The 17,518-nt window shown below is 50.3% G+C and overlaps 1 protein-coding gene across 1 annotated transcript in view; it reads right to left on the bottom strand.

The window, feature by feature from the left end:
- The window catches only part of LOC138551172 (zinc finger protein 182-like), a 59,919-nt gene extending 45,029 nt beyond the window's left edge, over window positions 1-14,890 (bottom strand). The window contains exon 1 of the mRNA XM_069642466.1: window positions 14,691-14,890. The gene's annotated coding sequence lies outside the window, so the exon portion shown is untranslated. The remainder of the gene's footprint in view (window positions 1-14,690) is intronic.
- Window positions 14,891-17,518: the final 2,628 nt, after the last annotated feature.

Here is a 17,518-nt window from a genome sequence, read left to right as displayed (position 1 = left end):
CCAGAACATGTGGTCACCGGGGCCCCTGTTACGACAGTGCTTATTTCCTCTCTTTCTACCTTGGGCATCTTGGGGTCTATTCTTCAATGGTTCCGCTGCTATCTTTCCCAATGGTCCTACTCTGTAACTTGGGCCGGGCACTCTTCGCCTTCACTCTCTCTTTTATTTGGTGTTCCTCGAGGCTCTGTACTTTAATTTATTTTTTTAAAAATATATTTTATTAGTTTCATAACATGAGATGACAAAACTGGCATCAGTGGAGATAGAACAAGCGTGTCAAAAGTAAAGTCCCCAACTCCCCTCCACCCATCCCTCTCCTTCCCCTCCAAGACCACGGTCAGTTCACTGTTTCTTATGAGTCCGTGCCAGGGCCTGGGTCGCCTTCCCCGTTTGGCTCACCATCCTGCGACTCAGGATGGAGCAGGGGTACTGTTAAGGCCACCCAACGGTGTAGCTCCTCGCTAGAATCGAGTCTCTGCACTTGGATCGCCGTCTCCCATGCTGCGTTTTCAGCTGTGATCCACTTCGCAAGGTCACCCCACCACAGGGGCATAAGCGGTCCTCTAGGGCTTTTCCACCCCATGGCTATGCGCCTTTTGGCCATTATATATATATATATATATAAGGTCTCTAAGCTTATTCAGGGATTTATTCTTCCTGCTGTGCCTATACCTGCCCAGGATACATGCCGAGGGTTCATCCACTTCAATGTCAATGTCTGCACCGGCCACTCTGTGCTTCACTTGTGACCAAAACTCTCTAATCACAGGGCATCCCCAGAACATGTGGGCCATACCAACCTTGGGTTCACTGCATTTGGGACATAATTGGGTACCCGCACCGGTAAATCTTGAAATAGCTTCTGGGGTGAGGTACGCTCTGTTCAAAATGTACAGTTGGATGAGCTGTAAGCGGGCGTTTCGGGAGATTTTTTTGTGGTAGTGGGTTATAACACCTCAGTCTTTGGCCTCAAAAACGAGGCTTAGTTTGGTCTCCCATCTGTTCCGGCATTTGAGGTCTTCTTTGGTGGAGCCCCACAGAAAGGCCTTGTAGATACATGAGGTCTCGTGTCCCCCTTCAGCAGCGTTTAGTATCGTTTCGATGCGTTCGTTTTCCTCTGAGTGGTCGACAGCGACAGGCCATCTGCTATTCAGGGCCTGTATGACCACTCTGTGCAACAGAAATAGCCCGGCCTGGAGCCCCGTGGCATCGCAGAGCTCCGGGAAGGCCAACACCTCCTGTTCTTGGATCAAGTCCCCCAGTGTGGCCACCCCGAAGGGCTCCCATTGTGTACAAGTCTCAAGTTGCCCCCAGGAATGACTGGTCATGAGTGCTGCAATGGGGATCTGTGGGGAGTACGGATCTACGGACCCAACTAGCTTGCAGGCCCTTTTCCAGAGTCGGATCCCCAACTTGACAAGGTAAGGGCAATGTTCGAGGGAACTCTTCCTAGTCCACAGAAAGTCTCTAAGTAGCAGCTGGGGGAGGGCCGGCTGGAAGAGGCGAGTGTCTGTTGTGCATTCATCGGTCATCCACCGCACGACGTGTCTTAATTGGCTAGCATGGAAGTAGAGTTCAAAATTGGGGATCTACTGCCCGCCCCTCTCGTATGGTCTCTGGAGAGTTTCCAATACCACCCTGTGCCTGCCTCCCTGCCAAAGGAAGCCCCTACAGAGTTTGTTGAGGTCCTTAAAGAACGAGGGTGGGATGTTAAAGGGAATGTTAGTGAAGTTATGCAGTAGGCGGGGTAGGGCGACCACCTTAAGGAGGCCCGCACACCCGGACATTGAAAGTGGGAGCCGCCCCCAAAACTCCATGGATCTTAAGAGAGAGTCCTTGGCGTTAACGGTGTTAAGGATATGTTCCGTGCCGGGGTTTTTTCGATGTATAGTTATCCCCAAATATTTGAAAGATGTCACCTGCCATTCGAGGTCCAGAGGGGGGAGAGAACCATATTCTTCACTGTGTAGTGCAGCTAGGGGGTAGAGGCAAGATTTGCTCTTATTAATCTGAATCCCGGTGTGCTTATGAAAGCAGTCCAGGGTTTCAAGGATGTAGGGCAGGAGGTGTTCAGGGTCTGTTAAGTACAAGAGAGTGTCATCAGCGTACATAGAGACGAGGTGAGTCGTTCCATTTATTTGAATGCCCCCATCTCCATATTCCTGTCTCAAGTAGGCTGCTACAGGCTCCGCGGCAATGATGTACAACATGGGGGACAGAGGGCAGCCTTGCCGGGTGCCCCTGTGTAGGGACCATTTTGCGGAATAGGTTCTGTTGGTGCGTACCCTTGCAGTGGGGTTGGCATAGACCAGCTAGGTCCATTTCAGAAATATAGGTCCTATTCCCATCTTTGTCATGGTAGCATATAGCCATTCCCACCTCACGGAATCAAAAGCCTTGGTGGCGTCCAGTGACGCCACTGCAAGTTTCTGTGGCCTTCCCTCGGTACTAAAAATAACGTGATGTAACCTACGCAAGTTCTTAGTGATGGATCGTCCAGGGACATATCCAGTTTGGTCCTGATGAATCAACAGTGGGATCACTCTGTGTAGTTTATTAGCGAGCAATGCTGTGAGGATCTTACAGTCTACATTTAGCATGGAGAGGGGCCTGTATGAACCACAATCTGCCCCATCCTTCCCTGGTTTGAGTAGGGGTATTATCACAGCCTCGCTCATGGAGTCCGGGAGGGCGCCACGCTCAAAGGCCTCATTATAGACCTGGGCCAATATAGGGGCGAGCGTTTCCTCATAGGTCTTATAGAACTTCCCGGGGAGGCCATCCGAGCCTGGGGTTTTCCCAGCTGGTAGCGATCTAATTACCACCCTGACCTCTTCGGGAGTAACGGGCTCGTCAAGGGTCTCAGCCATATGGGAGTCTAATTTGGGCAAATTGATGACGTCAAGGGCGTCTTCGATCCCTGTGTCAGAAGGGGGGGGGGGGTCTCAGAGTACAAGTTGCGATAGAAGTTAGAGAAGACCGAATTAATTTCCTGTTGGGTATGCACGGCAGTGCCGTCTGGTGTGAATATGTGGCAAATGGGTGGCCTGTGGGTTTCCCTTTTATAGAGTCAGGCCAACAGTTTCCCGGGTTTGTCCCCCAGGGCGTGGATTCTTTCCGTGTGTTTGGCGTAACTCAGTTTACCTAGGGCTTCCCAGTGCGTTAGGCAGGTCTGTCTAAGTTTGGTGATTCTTCGTAAGTGATCAGGGGATGAGTCAGCCCTGCCCTCGAGGGCACCCAGGTCTCTCTCGGCCTGCTCTAACAGGGTTGTGATGGATCTCTGGGCAACCCCCACTGCTGCGATCATCTCGCCCCTCATGACTACCTTGTATGCCTCCCAGGTGGTACTCATGTATTTAACGCTATGTAGATTGTTGTGCCAGTATTCTTCAGTACTATCCCTTATGCGTTCTCTGAATGATGTATCAAGTAGGGCTTCAGCTCTCAATCTCCACGTGGGAATGGGGGGTTTTGGCGGGAACACCTCCCAGGTGACCAACAGGGGAGAGTGGTCGGATAGTACCCTCGGCAAATAGTGCGCGTCAACAAATGCGGACTGTTGTGCTTGGCTGAGAAAAATATATTCTAGCCTGGTATGCACGGCATGTGGTGGGGAGTAGAAGGAAAACTCACGTTGCTCAAGGTGCTGATCCCTCCAAATATCACTGAGTTGCAATTGTTGGACTAATTTGGAAAGTATTTTGGCTGGGGGGGAGGGACGATCGTGTTTATTGTTGGATCCATCTAGTAGAGGGTCTAGGGTGCAGTTATGGTCGCCTCCCCATATAATAATTCTGTCCACGTATGGGGTGAGCCGTGTATAGAGGGAGTGGAAGAAGACAGTCGCGTCGTGGTTGGGTGCGTAAGTACTGACCAGGCATACCTCTTTGCCTTCGATAGAGCCGCAAACCGCAACCATCCTCCCCCCATTGTCTGATTTAGTACAAGTAAGCCTGAAGGGGACGGTAGGGGCAATCCAGATCAGGACCCCCCTGGCGTAGGAGGAGTAAGCGGAAACCACTAGGGTGCCACGCCAGGCTTTGGCCAGGGCATCTAGCTTTTTGGCAGTTAGGTGAGTCTTTTGAAGCATGGCGATTCCGACCTTGCATCTCCTCAAGTAGGATTGGACGCGTCGTTGTTTGACGAAGCTGTTTAGGCCTCTGACGTTCCAAGTAACGATCTTCACTGTGTCAGCCATGGGTGGTGCTAGGACGACCCTGTGGGGCCAACAGGACTCGGGGCCTTGCTAGTGCGGCAGTGCGTATCGAGGGCTCCCGTAGTCTTGGTGTTTTCCGTTTATAATTCCCAACTGAAATAATAACTCCCTGCATCCCACCTCCCCCCTTTAACTGAGAACAACCCGAACATAGGTGGGTTCCCCTTCTCAAAAACTTTGAACTCCCCAGTAAGATAACAAGTCTAGCGAGGTTTCCCCCGTTCTGACTGTCCTGTTTCCGCGCCATGTGACCTAAGGTCTCGAGGTGCCCTACGGGCGGGTGTAACGCACCCAAACTTCTTCAGGGGGCCTGAAGCAGGAGCGCTTCGATTGTTGTCTTGGGAGGAGCCGTCCGACTCCCGTGCAACTCCTATGGGGATCAGTGTTGCTGCGTTGCGGTGCGTCCCAGTTTCCGTGTGAGCCCAGCTCCATAGCTGGGCGGCTCGTGTCACTTGGGGTGCTGCTTCCGTGGCCTGCGCTCTCTAGGTTCAAGGTCTGGGAGCTGTTCGCCGTCCATCCACTTGTTGGCTTCCGATGGTATATCGAATAGCAGCGCTTTGTTGTCGTGTAGCACTTTTAGCCTGGCTGGGTAGAGAAGCATGTAGCGTAAGCCTGCGTTTTTTAGTCTTGCCTTGGTGGTGATGAATTGGGCCCTCTCCACTTGAACTTGGAATGTGTAGTCCGGGTATATGGCCACTTTGGCTGAGTCCCTTTGTATGCGGCCACCTGACCTCGAGAATGCGAGGATCGCCTCCCTGTCTCTGTAATTGAGCACCTTGGCTACTATAGGTCTGGGTGGGGTCCACGGGGGCGGCCTTTTGGTGAGGGAACGGTGTGCGCGCTCAATGGTGAAGCCCTGCAAAGCTTTCCGGCCCCGATTTCTTGTATTAGGAGGTTTTCAACGTAGTTTGTGGGGTCACTCCCTTCAATGCCCTCCGGTAATCCAAGGAGTCTAATATTGTTTCGGCGCACCCGCCCTTCCGCCTCATCAGCTCTGTCCTCCAGGTTTTTCACCTTTTGTACTAGAGCGTCCACATCATTACGTATCTGAGTTTTTGCCTCCGTGTTTTCACTGACCTGGGTTTCCAGCGCTTCAGTTCTGCCTGCAATAGCACGGACATCCTGTCGCAGCAGGTTCAAATCAATTGCCACAGCGTCAATTTTGGCGTCCATGGTCCTCTGTAGGGCCTTGATGGCTTCCATGAGCTGTGTGTTCGCTGGTTCCTTGGTCTCTCCCTGCTGAGCTTCGGTACTGGTGGTGCAGGTGTTAAGACTGACTGGGCCACTAGCCGTGAAGGTTTCCATGGTTGTTTGCCTCTGTCTACCCTTGTTGCCTTTCACGAACATTTCTCAATGGGAAGGCGGGTCCGCAGGTCCAAGGGCGGGCCTCAGCATGGTAAACTGCAGTGTTGTGCCGAGGGCAAGACTACCAAAGTGTGTTGGCTGCGGTCCTTTGGGCTATGTGCGCCGCACCTTTAAACAGCAGTGCGGGAGGAGCCACTAGGCTTATAGTCAATTGCGCCACGGGCAGAAGAAGCGCCCGTGGTCCTACTTTATTGCTGGCCCGAGATCAGGCCACTGTTTGGGGTGGGTACGTCTCCCTGGTTCGCAACCGAGGGCTACTCCGGGCCGGGTCCTCCAGGCACCGGGCGCAGTTTGCGGCCCCGGCAAAGGTGCGGTGCCACGAGCAGGGGCACTAATGCTTTGCGGGCAGGCGGGGGGGGATAGGCCGCTTGATCAATGTGGAATGTTGGCGATGGCGGCTGCGTCCCCCCTCCCGCCGTCTCCTTACCCCGTATTTGTCGGGTGAGGTGGCGTGCCTCTCCGCGCCGGCTCCCTCTCTCTTCGCTAGGCTGCTTGCCGGTTATCTGGGTGCTGTGTTCCCTCATTCGTGGGCGGGTTCAGTCTCCACGGGATCCCGGCGGCGCGATTCAGGCTGCCCAGGGTCGGACCTCCGCCAGGGACCGGGAGGGCACCGGATTCCGGGTCTCCTCAGTGCACGTCGGCAATCCGGGTGCTCTGTCTCCTTCTCTGCAAGTGGGCTCAGCAGGGCCGCTTGCGCTCCGCTGTCTCCACGAGGTTCCAGCGGCGCGTCCCAGGCCGCTCGGGGCCGGATCCTCCCCGCAGCTCGGGGGGGGGGGTGCTGGATCTCAGGGTTCCGCAGCGCAGGACCGCTCCAATCTCTGCTCCTTCCGCCCAGCGTCCAGGTTGCCCCCTGGGCGCTGTCGGGCCAAGCTGGTCCCCATTGCCGTCTGTGGCGCAGGCCAGGCGGCTGTGTTTAGTACGCGCCGGCTTCCGCTAGGCAGGCGCCATTTTCTGGTGCCGGTGTGCCTCAGCAAACTCCGGATAACTTCGTGCAGGAAGGTCGCAGCGGCCCCAAACTTCTTGTGCAGGTGCTCTGGGTATTTAGCCACGGATGTGGCGAGTTTCAGCAGTATTGATGGGACAAAACCGCAGTATCGCAGCAAAATCAAGGGCACATCATACGGAGCTGCGTGGAAAGCGTCCTGCTTACATGGCGGTTAGCCACGCCCCCCCTCGAGGCTCTGTACTTGGTCCTCTTCTCTTCTCTCTTTATACTGCTCCTCCCCTGTTTCCATCTTCCTTTTCATCTGTACATCTATGACAGATCGTTTTCTCCCTTGGATTTTGCTCTGCATTCTTTTGTTACAAATCGTCTTTCTGCTTTTCAAAACTAGATATGTTCTCATTTTCTACATTTCAAGCCATCTAAAACTGAGGTCTGTTCTTTCCTGCTTCTACCCTTTCTCTTTTTCCTCCATATTCTCATTCTTTCTCACTATCTGCGTGTAACCTGGGCGATATCTTTGATCCTTCTCTCTCGTTTTCTCTTCACTTTTCGTCTATTGCTCGCTTTTGTCGTTAGGCACTTTTTTAACATCTGTCGTGCTTGCCCTCTCTTTCCATGCCATAAAACTTAATTTTTCTCTTGTCTTTTCTCGTATTGGTTACTGCTCATCTCCATTGCTTGGTCTTCCTGCCCCCCAATAATTCCTTGATTTCCGTCCTTTTGTCTTCACTCGCTCGGTCTTCTATTACACCCTCCCTACTTCATATTTCATTACTCCCTTTCTACCACTTTCTCTCATCAGTCTTTAAATATACCCATGGTCTGCCCCCTATCTTTCTCCTTAGTCTCGTCCTACGTCCCCTCTCGCCCTCTCAGATCACAGAATGTATTTTGTTTAACTGTTCCCAAACCTCCCTGTGTTTTTTCAAATTTCTGTTCTTTTGCTCTTCTAGCTCCCAAACATTGGAATGCCCTTCCCTTCTTACTTCGTTCTGCATCATTTCTCTGTATTTTTCAAACAAACCTTGAATCTCATCTATTATCTTCTCTTGTTGGTTAATCCTCTTGCTTTCCCTTCTTCTGTTTTCACCCATGTCTACATTTTATCATGATTGTACTGTTTCTTGTACTGCTTCCTTTGCACAACTTCCTCTCTCCTGCTTCTCTGCCCTCTCCCGCCTGCCACCCCTGCAACCTTGTTCCCCCTCTCCCCACCGCACACCATGGGCTGTGATCGGGCCTACCTGATCGCCAGAAGACCTACGAGGGTCTAGACCCTGCAACCTGTGGCCAGAGCCACTTGCAAACAAGAGTCAGGGTAAGTCTAACCTTGCTGGCTGGGAATTTACCCATTTTCGTTGATTTCAAATGAAATTTGTTTTCTTTTGGGTAATATTATCGGCCTGCTTCTCTGGCCCTCTGCGCAACTCCCTCTTTACTGCTTCCCTGCCCTCCACCCGCCGCTCCCCCTGCAATCTTGTTCCCGTCACCCCACCCTGCACCACAGACTGATTTGGCCAACATGATTGCCAGGAGAACTGCAAGGATCTAGACCCTGCAGACCGTGGTCAGAGCCACTTACAAACAAGAGCCAGGGTAAGTCTAACCTTGCTGGCTGGGAGCAACACCATTTTTGTTTGATTTGAAATGAAATTAGTTTTCTTTTGGGTAAGATTATCGGTCTGCTTCTCCGGCTTTTTGCTTAAGTCACTCTCTCCCTCTTCCATGCCATCCCCTTTCCCGCATCCCCCGCAATCTTGTTCCCGACTCCCCACCCTGCACCACGGACCATGATTGGGCATGGCAACCCCTTAAGGCAGCCTCTTAGGGGAGACCCTGCCTGTTGCAGCCTCCTCCGCTAAGGACCCGAGGCAAAGGGCAGCTCCTGCAGAAGTGGGTCCAGAGCATGTTGACCCGTGTTAGCCTATGGTGCTTGCAGCCATCACCCAGCAGCCACTGACTAAGTGCGGCTACAGGCAGGGGGTGCAGCCATCATTGCTCCACATTCAATCGTCATATTTCAAATTCAGCCCGGTTGTGCCACACAGCCCCATTTCATATTTAGCCTGATTATGCCCGATAACCCTATTTCACATTTAGTCTGATTGTGCCAGAAAGCCCTATTGCACATTTAACATGATTTTGCCAGGTAGCCCTATTTCACATTTAGCCCGATTGTGCTAAATAGTCTCATTGTGCCAGACAGCCCCATTTCACATTTAGCCTCATTGTGCCAGATATCCTTATTTTAGTTAACCTGATTGTGCCAGATAGCCCGATTGTGCCAGATAGCCCGATTGTGCCAGATAACCCTATTTCACATCTAGCCTGATTGTGCCAGATAACCCCGTCACATTTAGCTTGATTGTGCTGCATAATCCTATTTAAAATGTAGCCAGATTGTGCCCGATAGACCTATTTCACATTTAGCCGTATTGTGCCAGATAGACCTATTTCACATTTGGACTGGTTGGGCCAGATAGCCCTACTCCACATCTAGTCTAATTTATTTATTTATGTATTTATAACGCGCCGAAGCTTGCAAGCATCAGGGCGCGACAAGAACACGAGAAAAGAGGTCACAGGACTACATAAAAAAGAAAAGAGAGGGACTCAAGGGAGTCTGTGCTGAATATTTAACGAATTACCGAAAAAGTAACGTTTTCAGCTACTTCCCAAATAGGGAGTAACTACTTTCCAGTCTAAGGTTATCTGGAAGCTCGTTCCAGAGGGCAATAGCTTTGGTGGGGAAGGCTCTCCCAAGTCCAGTAGCTTTAACTCTAGTATGGCTAACTTTGAGTAGCCCTTTTTTGGCTGATCTTAGACAACGGCTTGGTTCATACCAGTGAAATTCCTTTTTAAAGGTATGATTGTACCAGATAGCCTGATTGTGCTGGATAGCCTGATTGTGCCACTAGTCCTCTCTAGGCTGGACTACTGCAACAGCCTCTTCCTCAAGCTCCCGCTCTCATCTCCGACTGCTTGTCTGCCATTCAGGAGTGGTGTGCCGCCATAGCCGGTCAGATAGCACAGAGAGTAGAGCGCTCGCTTTGACATCCATGCAGAGCCTGCCGACACAGGTTCGAATCCCGGCAGGGCCAAACTCAGCCTTTCATCCTTCCGAGGTCGATAAATGAGCACCACACACCGTGGGTGATAATAAGCAGCGCTCAGATACCCGAGGGTTCGTAGCGCTATATAAATGCTACATTATTTGTTATTATTAATTATCTCTGCCTTAATGCCAGTAAGAACGAGATTCTCCTCATTGTAACACCCACTCCCTCCTTTCCTCACTCACTGGCTGGCCTCCCTTGACCCTCTTCCTGCTCTCACCTTTGAGGCTAAAAACCTTGGGGACCTCTTCGACTCCACACTCTCCTTCTCTCCTCATATCTCTGACATCTCTAAGAAGTCACACTACCAGCGGCACCTCCTCAGAGGTATTCTTCCTTTCCCCAGAGCTCTGGTTCTCTCTAGGCTGGACTATTGCAATAGCCTCTTTCTAAACCTGCCTGCTTCTACTCTCCGGCATCTGCAACTCATCCAGAACAGGACTGCAAGACTTGTCCTTGGCCTCAAGCCCTGGGACCGTATCTCTCCAGCACTGAAATCTCTCCATTGGCTCCCAGTGGCTGCGATTATAAAGTTCAAAACCCTCTGCATTGTCCACAAGGCCTTCTGGGGACTGGGGCCTCAATACCTTCAGCTCTCTCTTCCTAAATATCTTCCTTCTCGAGCTCTTCGCTCATCCGCCTCCAACTCCCTCAGGGTCAGTTGCTTCTCCAAGCAACGCGTTGGTGGTAGATCTCTTTGCCTGGCTGGGGCCTCCCTCTGGAACAGCCTCCCTGCCCCCCTGAAACTTGAGAATCATCACCAGTTCCGGAAGCACCTCAACACCTTTCTCTTTGCTTCTGCTTTTTCCCCTCCTCTACCCTGCTGACTTCCTGGCTGAAAATGAAACTGCACTGGTTACCTGGGCACCCTCTGATCTCGGACCCAGGTCCCCTCCCTGCCAGTCACACACCTGCACTGCACTCCTGGATACCCCAGCACTTGGGGACTGTTTTCCGTATCTCTACAGTTCCACTACCAGCACTTGACACCTGATGTATGCACTTACCCTTCCACTTGCCACCACCTGGCCGTACTTATTTATTGTTTATTATTCTTTATCCCATGTACTGCACTTTCCACCTCCCCCTTACCATGCACTTGCGTGATCTGAATGACACCTGGCCTAGTAGGATCGTTGTCTGTCTTCCCTCTGTTCCCCCTCCCTTGCCTCGTCACTTGTGTATAGGCGCGTTATAAATGCCATATCATATCAATCTCCCCATTTCCTCTCTACGCCCCCTTAAACTAATCCAGAATAGGGCTGCAAGACTTTTCCTTGGCCTCAAGCCAAGGACCGCATCTCTCCAGCCCTTAGATGTCTCCATTGGCTCGCGGTGGCCGCAAAGATCAAATTCAAGACCCTCTGCATCACCACAAGGCTTTCTGGGGCCTGGGAGCACACTATCTCCAACTTTCTCTCCCTAAATACTTCCCTGCTAGAGCCCTCCGCTGCTCTAACTCCAACTCCCTGCTTGTTAAACGCTTCTCCACGCAGAGAGAGAGGGCAGGTCTCTCTCCTCGGCTGGCGCCTCTCTTTGGAACAGCCTCCCTGTCCCTCTCGGACTTGAGTAGGAACTTATTAAATTGCAGAAACATCTCAAAACTCTGATTTTCTCTACCTCTTTCCCTGCTAATCACTCCACTGCTTCTGAGACTGGTGGTCTGAACCTTCATGAATCTCAAAGATTACCAGGCCCCTGCCCAGTCAAAGCCAGAACCCTCCCCCCAAGAACCGCCTTTGTGGACCCCCTACCTGGTGCCTGGGCATCCCACCATTGGGATTCCTCCACCCTAACACTTAGCCACCGGCCTTCTCCCCTGGGACCCAACACAGAGGGAGGGTCTGGGAAACTCTTCCAGCATGAACACAGCCCATTGACTTGTTCTTGGGTGGATGGCCCCTGGGAGAGTCTCAACCAAGTCTTAAGCTTGCTGTTCTTTTCACAGAGAAGACATTTCCCCGCATATCAGTCTTTGTCCTGCCCAGGGGCAGTCCAGCACTGAAATACCAGGCAATTCTCTTCTGAACAAGAGTACCAACAGCAACCCCAGACACGTGTTTCAGCCTGGTTGGGCATCATCAGCGAGGTGAAGCACTTCCCACTTGGGCTCTCAGCAGAACTTGCCCACATCTTGCTCCCTCCTCCATCCACTATCTCCTGCACTTCTCTTCACTGCACAGCACTTGCATGTCCGAATGTTACAATGCCTAGTAGGACAACGATTGTATATTTACAGTTTTTTTTGCCATTATTATTTACTCACCTTATTCCCTCCTCACTTTGTCTTGTTGTGCCTGGAAACACCATTTTGTTGTATAGGTGCCTAACCAATGCTCAGTAAATAAATAAAAATAAAATGAATGAAAATGCCCTGGTGAAAAATGGAAGGAGGCGGCGTCAATGGCCTGCAAATTGGTCTGAGTTTGGAAGGCTCAACTCAACAAGGAAGAGGACTCAGTAAGGATGTAGGAAGCTCAGCCTAGGCTTCTTACAGCAGAAACACTAACTAGGATATGTCCAAACCACTACATACATCCAGTATGGCTAGATGAGGGCTTAAAATGGTATCATCTGTGGAAACGCATCAGGAAACGTCTTCAGCAGATCGGCAGACCTGCTTCGTCAAAGTTCCAGGATTACAGAGCATGAGAAAAGAGCCTGGGCAGGACAAATCCTTAAATACCACTGCAAAAAGGGGCTGTCAAATGCCAGCCTGATAATCACTATAGGGGGCTAGAGAGGAAGGAGTCAGGTAGCCGACTGCCGCTCAGCCCAGGGACCTTAACTACCCACTAACCACTTAGAACCAATATGGAGGCTGATGTGTGGGCTCACAAGGGTTCGCATATGGTAGGAATGACCATTTTAGTCCTACTTCACGGTTGCCCTGAACGAAGAAGCCTCAAAATACAAAGTGGACGAGAGCAGGATTTGATAAAATAGGTTGCTACCTCGATGGCTTCCAAGAAGGTACATATCAAGGCGTTATGCTCTTCTAGGCTCATATCCCTCAGCAACAATTCCTGTCACCAAACAATTGCCTCACTTTAGCACGAGCACTAATGCTTTCCAAACTTTATTACTGCAACTTGCTCCTCATGGGCACCTTCTCACCTAACCAGGCCAAACTCCAACTACTCCAGAACACAGCTCTGCGACTGCACTAGGCCTAGAGCGATCCAACCAGATTTCAGAAACCAGACGGGATGTTCAGTGGTTGCTCATCAAAGCATGGATTGTCTATAAAACCTTTACTCTGGCGCACAAAAGAGGCACTCACCTACCTCAATAACTGTCTCTTCCATAAAGTCCCAGAGTGCACGCTAAGATCTAGCATGAGTATCTCTTTGTCCACCCCTCACATTAAGGGTAAGAGGGCAGAGGCACCAGCTTTGCAGCCACCACTCTGGAACATTCTCCCTGCTGCCATCCGAAATGAACAATCCTACATGGTATGAGTAAAGCTGTATCTATGTTCTCACTACCTTTTTACTGTAGTAAACGCTGTGATACCCTTGGGTTTGGGCATTATATAAATGTTATGAATAAATACAATAAATACATAAATACATTGTTAGAAGCCAGACATCTGTGCTACACAACTCTGCTTTGTTTCTTGTGTATTCTATTCATTTTCAAATGTAGTCATGCTCTGGTTGCGTGTAGTACACGTTTTACACTGTTCCAAAGGCAAAATATTTGTACTCATACAATTCAGTTTACACTCCAATTATAAAACCAGTCTAAAATATTCCCACCTCAAAACCTTCTCTGGGGCACAGATGAGTATGCCGTGTGTAGTTCAAAAATCCATTCAACCATAACTTGGAGTCAATGGGGTAAACAGTACTATAAATGTACCTATTCTTTGCATGGAGGGAAAGCTCAGTGTGTTAGTGCCCATCTGTTCCATTTGTGCAAGGTTGCTTGTGCTATCGCACTGTGCTTTAACTGTTAATTATAAAGGAAACTTATTTTTCTGTCATGGTGTGGACCGCAGCAACATAATAATGCTATCTACACAGTTTTAATTTTTTGTACGTGTTGCCTGGATGTCACATGCTTATTTCTCTTTAACACAGGAAAACTATAATGTTTACTCTCTTGAAAACACATTCACTCTCAAAGTTTAAAATTAGGGTGTAAAATACTCAAACCTTAAAATCCTTTCTCAAGCACTGAACCCCTTTGGAGCCAAATCAAAAGTATACCTGGCAGCAACCTATTCCCTAAAACCGACATAGAGAGATATATGGTTCTGGATCGGTTTATGGGCGAACCAGAACCATATATCCCAAGTAAAGGTAAAATAATTGCAATGCAGGGGAGCGTCAGAAAAAGTCCCTATGGCCATCAGAAAAATGTCAGTGATCTAATAAATATAAGGAGAAAAAGCTAAACATTTGGGGGTCCTTCAAAGAGGCCCTAGACGTCCGCAAAATAGGAATCCCTTCTTACCAATGAACCACAGGGAGAAATAAGAAGCAGCCTCACACGCCCCAATTTACCAGAAATACAAAGTAACGATCAAGGGGGACAAGCGATATACCGAGGATGAACTGGGAAGCTGCCAGCTTTAAAGACTTTGCGGCTGCTGGTTCGACAACGTATAGTACCTGTACCTTGGTACAGATCAATACTGCTTGGGGTATTTGGGGAAGGGTGTAAAAGGGTTAGGATGTGACCAATCGGAATTGGTGTGTGATAGGCCTGGCGACTTCACAAAACTAGACAAATACTGCTTTTGTGTCATTTGTAAAGTTACCAGGCACCATACATTAGAATTCTGGGACTTGTAGTTTTCCTGAGGGCCTTCTCACCATGGCCACAGGGAACCTGGGAGCTCTGTTAGAACAGCTTGCTGCACACACATCTAACTACATTGATATTGAGGGTATGTTGTTGTGTGCAGTATTGGGGAGGGGTGTGGGGGGCTCCCAGAGCACTGGCGGGATGTTAAGGTGTGACACGTGATTTAGTATTGTGTTGACTCCAGGAACCCCGCATCACACAGGCGCACACCCCAGATGAGCCCATCACTCACTTGATCAGACACTGGAAAGACCTTCCATTCTCAGAAGTGCTTTTACTGCAGCTGAAAGATCTGTGCGTTAACTCAGCCAACAGGTCCTGTGTATAAGCCCAAACAAAGACAGCTAGCGCCTAAAGGCAAGGTGCAGGAGCACTGCTATCTGATATACTGCGCATGCCCAGAACATGAGTTACCCATCCTGCGGAATTGCTCGGTAGCTACAGAACACCCTCGTCACGGTTCGAAATAGTGCGCATGCTCAAAACATGAACACTTCTCCCTCAGACTTGCTCAATCGCGTGAAAACGCCCGCATTAAGATTCGACATACTGCGCATGCCCAGAACATGAGTTGTGATTTGCCGAGACTTGCTCAATGGCGACGAAACACCTGGATCCCGATCTGCTGTACTGCGCATGCCTGGAATATGGTGCTCCTTTTCTCAATGGCTACGAAACGCCGGAGAACTGATCTGCTATACTGCGCATGCTCAAACGGTGAAATACTGACTCCAGCACATGCTCTGAGTTTCGACAGGCCCCGACCCTTGAAAAAAGAAATCTACCTTTTGGATTTTATTTTGATTTTTTTCTGGCTTACTTTCGAGTTTTATTTTGGGGTGGGAAAAGGTATTTTCTTTTTTTGGCAGGAGAAGTTTTTTTAATCTTAATTGGAGGATTTGTTCTGGATGGTTAACAATGTATTAGCATAGCTCTCAAACTTTCATGGCCCATGGGCAGTGAAAACACCCGATTTAGTATTTGGCTGGTGAAAGCCCATTGATTCCTATGGCGTACATGCCAACATTCCAACGCACCTAGGAGGGAGTTTTGAGAGAGAAAATCGGGAGATGTAGTTTTCCCCATAGGAATGTATTGTCACTGGAATTATTTTAGGTGGCAGAACGTGAAAAAAAGCAATATTTCTAACAGAAAAGTCGGGAGTCTCCCGCCTAAATCGGGAGTGTTGGCATGTATGCTATGGGGGTCGAGGGAGCTTGGCATGTGAGAGAGCTGCCTAAGTGGCATGTGAGTTGAGAGGTATTGTGTTTTCATATGCCCCGTGGACATCCCAGTAACAGGGACCCGCGTACCTGAAGAGAAGACACAGACACGTCTTACTGTTACAGGCACGCGGCAGCTACTGCGTCACACAGGTTCTCCTTTATTCATTGCGCATGCGCGGCCCTCGTTGTGGCTCGTGCATGCGTATGGGTTGTGCATCACTCTGTAACATTCCTCCTTTTTCATAAAGAACAAACAGAGGGATCAAACAAACAATAGTCAACTGCCCAACCGGGGCGCATACATTAGTGCAAAACAGGTAATAAGTTTACCGGCCCAACGGGGGCCACTACCGTCGGATCATGGTCCATTATGAAATCACAGAACCTTGCTGGGCACCTTCGACCATCCCAACTTGAATACCTTCTGCCCTCATTCCTGGACTGATGGGGAGACTCGGTTGGTGCCATATTCTTAAAATAACATGAGTTCCTCGTGACAGTCCCTCTGCGGTCTGATGCAGACACCATTGACCCGTTGACATGAGTCACGCCCATGGGACTGGGCTCATACTTGAGAGAGAGTTTTCCTTCCGGGGGCCTGTTGCGCACCAGGACGGTGTCCCCCACTGCGATTTTGGGCTGCTGGACGTGCCTCCTGACATTCTGGCGCTCATTGCGCACCTGCATCTCCTCTGATACCCTCTGATCGTCAATGGTCCCCGGGTTGCGCCCTTCCATCTCCGGTATCAGTCCTCGGGGGCACCGATTGAACAGTGCCTCTGCTGGAGTCACTCCTGTGGACTGATGGGGTGTGGCATGGTACTCGCGGAGGAACTGATATTGCTTCCTTCATAGCTCGCCCCCTTGGCCTTGAGTGATTTTGAATATTTTGTTTAGGGTGTGCATAAATCGCTACGCTTCTCTGTTGGCCCTGGCCCATAGTGTTGTCACCTTCCGGTGAGTTATTCTGCACTCCTCTATGTACTGTGCAAATTGATGGCCTTGGAATGGGGGTCCATTGTCTGAACATAGCTCAAGGGGGATACCATCTGTGGCGAATATCCGCTCCAATGCTTGAATGGTGTGGTCACTGGTGGTAGATTCGACTAACTCAATCTCCGGGTATCGAGACGATTGGTCGATTACTGCTAGAAAGTATGTTCCTTTCCCCGTGGAACCGAAATCGGCATGTACCGTGCCCCATGGCCTGTCACTTCTCCCCATGGACTCAATACAGGGTTCCTTCGAAGCCGGGCTGGCCGTTTGGCTCCATATCCAGTGTTGCACATACTCGTCTACACGATGTTCCAGGTTTGGGAACCAGACTTTGGTCCTCTTATGCGCCTTAGTTTTGGCCGTGCCCTGGTGGCCACTATGGGCCAGTTTGAGCACCCTCTCAAGCAACAGTCGCGGTACTACAATCTGCTGTCCTCTTAGCAGCAGCCCTTCATATGACACGGACAGCTCATGACGGGAACGCCACAGCGCTTGCAGATCCTGTTGTGCGCCTTTCGCCCTTCGTGACATGTTTGCCAGCGCCAGTTTCCAGTCCCCATCGGCCTTATCAGTACGGATCAGCTGAAAGCACTCATCATTCTTGGAAGCATCTGCCAGCTCCATCATGGTTAACGCTATTGGCATGGTGGCCTCTACCACATGCCTGACCACTTCCGCGCAGACATCTCCGGCCAGTCCATCTCGCAAGTGGCCAGTCCAGGGTGTCGGGACAGTTTGTCTGCCGGGTTATTCATACCAGGTCGGTACTGGAGCTTCAGTACGTACTCCATCAGGGAAAACATCCAACTTTCAATCCATGGGGGAGGCTTGGAGGATG

This window comes from Ambystoma mexicanum, chromosome 1q (genome assembly GCF_040938575.1).
Source record: "Ambystoma mexicanum isolate Mex_15411 chromosome 1q, UKY_AmexF1_1, whole genome shotgun sequence".
Classification (NCBI taxonomy): Eukaryota; Metazoa; Chordata; class Amphibia; order Caudata; family Ambystomatidae; genus Ambystoma; species Ambystoma mexicanum.
This window is presented reverse-complemented; position numbering and strand designations above follow the sequence as displayed.